The sequence below is a fragment of the Homalodisca vitripennis genome, chromosome 5 (genome assembly GCF_021130785.1).
Source record: "Homalodisca vitripennis isolate AUS2020 chromosome 5, UT_GWSS_2.1, whole genome shotgun sequence".
Taxonomy (NCBI): Eukaryota; Metazoa; Arthropoda; class Insecta; order Hemiptera; family Cicadellidae; genus Homalodisca; species Homalodisca vitripennis.
This window is the reverse complement of record NC_060211.1, coordinates 181,715,972-181,724,671: the sequence shown is the minus strand read 5'-3', so window position 1 is coordinate 181,724,671 and position 8,700 is coordinate 181,715,972.

The window sequence follows — 8,700 nt, the reverse complement described above, 5'->3', positions numbered from 1 at the left end:
AGAAACTGAGTTTATAGGTTATGTCATACTATTGACAAATGTTGATAGTGTTAAGTAAATTATTAGTTTAAATCACTCTGCAATCAATCGTAATTCAGTCGATTGAGAAGAAACAGCGCGTATTGCTAGTCAAACATTTAAAATAACAAATTATAACCTCTAACCTGTCATAACAGTGCGACCAAACAAACGAACTAAACCGACCAATCACCACGCGCGGAGTTAGAATTTAACTGTGTTTAGCAAGAATTTCAAATTCCAATTTTAGTAAATGTTTTATTCAACTTTACCATTTACAATAACAAATTTTAATTAATTTCAAATTATGTACAATGTTTTAGTAAACAAAATATATTTCTATAGTTAAAATTTGTGCAATTCTTATTTTCATTCAATTCCTTGTTCCTACTGTGCAATTTAATAATATTCATATCAATAAATATTCTACCGAGAAAAAGACGTTGTCACGTAAAATCTTCGCCCGTAAAACCGACTTTACAGGCAACCATAATTTTTTTTTCTTATGTTTATAACTTTCAGCATGACTAGTGTTGCCACAAGGTAATATTGGGGGAAATGTGGTTTTTGCTGTCAAGCCGCTATCCAGGAAGTTCTAAGGAAAAGGAATGGTGACTTCCCAAAAATAATTTGAAAACTAAGTATTGCAAAATGCTTTAAATATATTTCAATATAAAAATAAATTGTGTAATCAAATTATCAACTAATGTTATGCTCAAATTCCCACATTTTCGTGAAGAATCTTATTATTATTTGTTTTTATATTTAAATATTGTAAATCGCACAGAAACTATATAATAACAGTAAAAAGTAAAATTTAGCAAACAATATACCCTTTAAAATTAACGAAATTGATACGTTTAAAAGTTTAAACTTTCCCCAAGAGCTATGTTTGAGCCGGACATTTTATTAGATGGAGGAAATCTTTACATTACTGTACTCTCAAAATTCCACTGTTATTATTTTTTAAACAAAATTTATTTTATTTAAGTTTAATATAGCTTTAAAATTTAAACCATTTATGTGTATTGACAAATCGTATGTTTACTGAGCTATGCTTACCATTGTAAACCAGTATGGTGCAATAAATCAATGGAAATTAAATAATACAACTTCTTTGCCAAAGATAGTCACTTTTGTCGGCGTAAAGTTAACATTAGTTTTACTAAAAATACGCTCTGCACTGATATATGTATCTGCTGTTTGGTGGGCGCTTTGCAGCCGAAACAGCAAGAGAAAGCTGGAATCGTGTCTAGGCTCTGAGACTGCTTACACACCAACCATGCTTTGTACATAACATTACGATTCGTGGATGTTTACTTGCTTCGACGGTGGGAGAGTACGCCTACACCAATTCAGAAAAGTTACTCCGAGGAGCAGCAATTTCAGTTTGCCACACATCGAAGACCGCTCGTAGCAATGGACCTGCGCGCCTTAATGACTAACAATACTGGGATTCTAAAGTCAATTCAAAGTCAAATTATTTATTGCGAAACCATACTAACATGCATAGCAAACGTCTAGAAATTTGATTAAAATAATTTTGTCACTTATACTACAATATCCATTCTTACATACAGTTTTTGCATTCTTTCAATCTCATTCTTATGCTAATACTATCCACTTCCAATGTCGGCGCCAGTCGTGTAAATGATCGGTCTCCCAGTTGTGTGCCATAAATTCGCCGATATTATAAAATGCCTCTGACGCTAAAAAGCTTTTGAGGCGAATTGTGTAACGCTTGGGGCGTTGGGGCACTTTTGATGGAATCAGCCAATCTGTTGATTAAATGAACACCAGCCTGTGAGGGCAAGTGCTCATTAGCAACCGTTCTGTGTGTTTCAGTTCTGTAGCTGTCTCTGCCTCTAGTCTCATACTCGTGTGTCTCGGCACCTTATCAGGGCAAATCTTGACTTACAGAGCATAATTGTTTGCAAAATGTTGAGACTCGGCAGAGTCAACAGTTGCAATTGTTTGAAAGCTTGTTTGCAGGATTCTCTGAAATTTATTTTTGCAATTACTCAAATAGCTTTTTTGCAATTTAAACGCTCTTAAAAATTGATTGTTTGCGCATGTCCCCCACAAAATCAATCCGTAGGAAAGATGTGGATAAATCAGGCCATAATACACCGTCATCAGTACTTGATTAGGGCAGTATTTGGCTAGGGACCTCAAAACATAAATGCCTGAAGACAAAATTTTGCACAAACCGAATCGATGTGTGTATTCCATGTCAACCCTCGATCTAGGTGTATACCAAGGAACTTCGAGGCATAGACTTCTTCTAGCATGGAATCTGCTAGCATGATGGCCGGACCGTTTTCTGATTCTACAGAGCGCAATGAAAAATTTAAAAAGTTTGATTTAGAAGAATTTGTTGTCAGATTGAGTCTATGAAAGTACTGGACACAGTTATTGAGGTCAACAAAAGCTTGTTGTTCCACAGCCGTCTTTGACTTTCCACTGAAGCAGACAGTTGTGTCATCAGCATACTGCACGAGTTTTCCATGCAGAAGTGATGATCCTATGTCATTGACATAGACTAAGAAAAGGATCGGGCTGAGAATGGAGCCCTGAGGGACCCCATAGCTCATTTCGATTGGGTTTGATTTCCAATCTGATAAATGATAAATGAATTTATTCCATCATAATAGTACATTGTACAAAACATAAGACTGACTTGGAATTAACTGAGCACTTCTACAAGTAATGTGGTCAGTGGACAACAATACAAAACATGATTGTTATCTGAGTCCAGAAAGACAGTACAAGTTGTTATCAGCCTGGCTGCTCTCCGTGGCGTCTAAACACTTATCACTTGGATATGGTTTCAACAGAAACTTTTCACTGCACACAACTGCTATGCTTAATATTATTTACAAGAGCAAATGGTTAATACAAAAATTATTATACTTATATATATATATATATATATATATATATATATATATATATATATACTAAAGACTACAGAAGCTATATACATATGAATAGTGAAATAAAACATTACCTACATTATTGGAAATTTATATAAATATAGCCTATACCTAATTATGTAGTATACTATTCGTAAAATGAGTTACAGTTTTCATTTAAAAATAATAAAGTTCTAAGCTTGTTACAAAAATTTCTACTATTTACAGATAATTTGTCTTCGAAAGGCAATTTGTTGAAAAAACTCGGACCCTTATAAAGAAATGATCTTTTAAAAATGGATTTATTAACTTTTGGTGTTCTGAACATACGACGGTCTATGCTTCTGGTGGCATAATTAAGGTCCGTTGTTCCCAAGTTACCACTTTTAATGTAAAATAGTCTCAGAACCTTAAAAATAAATAAATGCTGTAGTGGCAATATCTTTAATTGACAAAAAAATGGGAAAGGAGCTATCCCGTATTCGTTTGTATGTTATAATTCTCATAAAATGATTCTGTATTACTCTTAGCCTCTCTATTAAATATTTAAAAGCCCCTCCCCAGCAAACGATTCCATATTGAAGTCTAGAATTTACCAGAGCAAAATAAAGAGTTTTTAATAAGCTTTCATCACAGAAGTTTCGCAAAAAATAAAATTTTCTAGTAGTCGATTTAAGTTTGTTTTGCAATAGAGTAATATGTTTTTCCCAAGTTAATTTCGAATCAAAAATTACTCCAAGGTATTTAAATTGAGTTTCCTTCTTTATACACTTACAATCACATAGATTATCTATGCTCCCTGTACAGCTTAATTCGTGAAATTTGAAATCATGATTAAAGTTGAACTCATTAAAATCGAAATTTACGTATTTAGTTTTATCAACGTTAACATTCTATTTACTTTACACCATCGTCTTAAAATTAAAAGATCCTCATTAATTTCGTCCTACAAAAATTTTGAATTTTTTTAGAATAAAAGATTGCAATATCGTCAGCAAATGCGCTAGCCCTTCCGTTGAATTTGAGCTCTAATAAATCATTAATAAAAATTAGGAACAAAATGGCAGATATGACACTGCCTTGTGGCACACCTGATTTGACAGGTAGCGGAGCGCTGACTGACTGGCCAACTCGCACCCGCTGCTCCCGCCCGCTGAGGAAGCTACGGAACCAGCTCAAGGCTACACCCCGCACTCCCACCGACTCCAGCTTTAATAGTAAAATATTGTGATCCACTAAATCAAATGCCTTTTTAAAATCTATAAATAGGCCGGTAGATTTTTTACCCTCGTTCAAGCTAGAAAAATTTAAAAATTTAAATCTGAACAACTTGTGATCGTTGGCTTAGAAATGAACTAAGCTACGATAGGGGTACGCGTCTAATGCCATGGGATTCCAATTTGTGAAGCAGTTTGGTATGGTCTACGCAATCGAATGCTTTAGTTTTGACATTTGAGTTTCATTGTTGATGATGTCGCATACTGTTTTAGAAACTATTTTTGAAGAGAGGATTTTTTAGAGACATATGCTTTCACCGCTTGGATCTCTTTTCTGTACGTCTTTTTATAATTTCGGAAATACATTTTAAAATTTTCATTTTCAGTGCTTCTGTTTATTTCAGATAAAAACTTAAGTCTGTCTCTCGAAACCAGAATTCCTTAAGTGATCCAAGTGTTGTTTGCCTTTTTTGGGCAAACTGTAACTTTTTCAGTCGGGCAGTAAATGGTGAGATATAAATTAAGATAATCATTAAACATTTACAAAAATTGCTGCTCTACATTATCTGAAGACTTCATAAAAGTCCAATTTTTTTTAAGAGAAATTTGTTGAGGAGAACGATATTTTCTGGTCTTGTCTCTCTTATCGTGTTTGTAATTTTGGGCTCCCTTTGAAGCTTTTCCCCAATTATTACGGCTTCTTGGCCATAGCGGTCTGATATTGACGCATCCACAGACACAGTGACATTCGGAAGACTCGTGATGTCAATTGCCGTTGCTGTAGTAGGCGTCACTCATGTGGATGATTTAACTAGCAGATTAAGATGGAATGATCTTAATAGATCGGCAAGTCGAACAGTGGAAGGATGGACACTGTTCAATGTGCTAATGTTGAAATCGCCCGTCAAAAGAAATCTTAATTGCGATTGGTCAAATTTGTTAATAAAAGTTCTATGACCCCTGTAAACCATGCCTCAGTTGATAAATGTTGAAACACGCATGTCTAAATACAGCGACACTTCATTGGGGTGATTCAGTATGTTTGTACACCTACGATTCCGATAAATACCTCAGCCAATGGACAAGCCCCAGTTGCTGAAAATCGACCACTGTGGCGTGGCGAAGGTGGTTTTTATAAATAAATAAATAAGGTCTTTATTTAGCAAGCGTCCATCAGTACAAAAACTGTTTTTCATGAAAACTCTTGTCAGACATATAGAATACATGGAGAACAATAACGTAAACCATAAAATAAACGTAAAACACTAAACTATAAAAACTAAACTAACCTGATGCATATGCATGGGTCAGGCAAACACCACCTTCACACTCCCCTTAAATTTCTTACAGCTATAACTTTTTAAAGTGGGTGGCAAATCATTGTATTTCTTTGGTCCAAAGTAACTAAAACCCTTTTTCCCCGTTTCCAGCTTTGTCTTTGGTAGGTGCAATAGGCTGTTCTGACGGGTACTACGCACATTAATTTCTTGCCTGAATACCAGCTTATTCCTGAGGTATTCAGGTTTTCCCGTCTGAAGAATTTTGTGGACCAGATTGACGGTTTGCAAGTCGGAGACATCCATGATAGACAACACCTTAGCATTTAATCTGTACTCGCTGATGTGGTCGAATTTTTTCAGATCGTAAACGAATCTCAGTGCTCTGTTCTGCAGACGAGTAAGTATCATCAAGTTTTCCTGAGTCAGACAACAAGCAAAAGCTGGAAGAGCATAATGTATAGCAGGAAATATTGTTGACCGAACAATTTCCAGCTTGGAAGATTCTGGTAAAAATCACACATTTGTATACTATTGGCTCTGCGGGCAGTCAGGTTTGACGTTAAGGGACATTTTTGTGTTTTTCCACCCTGTTAATAAGTCAAATCCACACTACACAAAACCAAGCTCACATCCTCTATGGCAACGCTCATAATGGCGGTCGTTACAATCGCCACTAAAACAGAAGTTCTACTCTCGAGTTTCTCACTCCTGTGGGGTGAGAAATCCTTTTAAACATTAGTATTGCTAGAAGTGGAGATTTCCCTCCATGGTGGAGCACTTAAGCGCGAGAAACGTGGAGCAATAACAAAAATGAGGAATTAATGATGATATTTTACACACAGAAATGGATATATTGGTTTGGATATATGAGTAGCCCATATGCAAAACACGTTATCTCCAGTTTTTTTAAATTTCGGGAAATCGCAAAAAACTTCTGAAAGAGTTTGTTTCTATGGTAACCACTTGAAGGTTTTACCATAAAATTAAGAAAAATTAGATTTGTTACTGATGGAAAATTATATAATGTAACATTATTAGTTAATAAGATATTTAACAATAAAGTTTGGAAATAACTGGTTTTGAATCTGTAAAGTGTTATTAACAGGTTTTGGAACTGTGTGGTCAGCCATTTTCGTACTTATTACAGTTGCAAAACCTGTTATTTATTGGGTAATAAAATGAAAACAAAGGAAATTGAGTTGAAAAATTGAGTAAAAATCTAAGTACACACACAATAATCTATATTTTTATTATAAAAAGTTAAATGTTAGAGTATTTTTACATATTAAACCAAATTGGAAATAACAGGTTTTGGATCTGTTTTCTGATATGGCCATGTTACTCTGGTAGTTTTTAACGCACTTTGCAATTCAAAACAATGGTAGATGGAATTGACGCATTTTGGAACTGGCATATTTTTGTTATGCAGTGGAAATAACGTGTTTTGGTAATTTGACCAGTTTTCTATATCGTTTTTAAGACGGTAATGGCGGGTTTTGACACTTGAAAACGCCATATTCTGATAGGTCTTGATGAACAGAATTCAGGGATACCGATATCTCAATTTCGAAAAAAATGGAAATAACGTGTTTTGCATATGGGTTACTCATATATTGTTTTAGTTTCATTGTTTTTGGTTCGGTTCCAGTTTGGTTCTTTATAAGCATTATCCGTTCCGTTTGATCGTTCCTGTTCGTTACTCATTCTCATTCCCAATCTCAATTACCAATTTTACTACCATACGGTTCAACCGTGAAGAGCGGGTCCTTAAATTCCATTCTATAAACACAAAGGTAAGGAATCAAAATAAAACAGTCATAAGCTACCCCCAGTGTGTGCCTCAAAGTTCCGTTCTATTGCTAACCTTGCGTTTTCATTTATTTTAGTACGATTCACTGTAATGAAGCTGATAAGTTATCAATCACGTTATCAATTATCTCAGTTCTTCAAAAAACAGCGATAACTCAAGTGTAAATTCGTTTAGTGGTTGTGAATACAATATGGAAGAAAAACGCGTTTCAGGTAAAAAAATTCTCAAAAACCTCGTATATTTGCTGCTGAGAAATTAAAAATAGTTTACACAAAATAACAATAATTTAACCCTGATCGTTGCCATAGTAATACCTAAAAATGGGTACTATTTTCGGTACTAAATCGCCAAATAGATGTGCCTCGCCAAATTAAGTTATGTATTGTAATTTTTGTGCGAACTGTAAATTAAAGCTGTAAATACGGAGAAATTATAACCTCAAAAAATGTGTTTCATGTGATGATTGAAAAATGATTGGAAGCTTCATCTCTCTTTTAGGAATGGTAAAACAAATATTTAAAATAAACCAAGATATACGAAGCACAATTTTAGTACAAACAAATATTTATGCATTGCAGCATTTAGTTGTCTGTTAATGAGTTGTATATGATTTTTTGGAATAATATCACAATAAAGTTTGTAAATAAAAACACATGTACCGTATGTAAAATAATAAATATTGTGAAGTGGCTAAAGTAAACATATTTACCTTTGGCAATTGTTTACTTTAGCCACTTCACAATATTTGTTGCTCTCTGTTATAAATTCACTCAATCGACACGTAACGTCTACAATGCAGACGGAACTGGGTTATGTTGGAAGAAAGTGCCACCAAATCCCTTGTTTCTAAAAAAGAAATGGCAGCGCCTTCTTTTAAAGCCAGCAAGTCTCGCAAGCAAGCTATGTTATGCGGAAACAACATGGGCGCACATAGGCTATCTTTGCTGCTCATTGAGAAATCTATGAATCCACGATGCTTTAAAGTAATAAAAAAACTTCCGGTTATCTATAAAAACCAAAAAAACTCGTGGATGGATTCTAAAATATTTATTGATAACATTGTATGACAGTGTATTCATCCCAGAGGTTAAAAAACAACACATGAAAACTGGGGATATTGGAAATGTGCTATTGGTAATTGATAAAGCTCCGACTCATCCCTCAAACCTTTCAATTGAGAGAGAAGATGGAAAGTTTAAGGTGTTTTTTCCACCGATTGTTACATCAATCCTCATCAATGTACCAGGGAGTGATTGAGGCCTTCAAGTGTTACAGAAAAGCATTGCTTTGTAGTTTGCTAATTGACCATGAAGAAAATAAAACATTCCTTGAAGTCTACAAAGATAATTCATCGGATGCTGTTTACATGGCTGCAGAAGCGTAGGCTAATGTCAAAGAGACTACCCTAAAAAAATCTGAAACAAGCTTTGACTCTGAAACTAGACCTACACCTGAAGAAC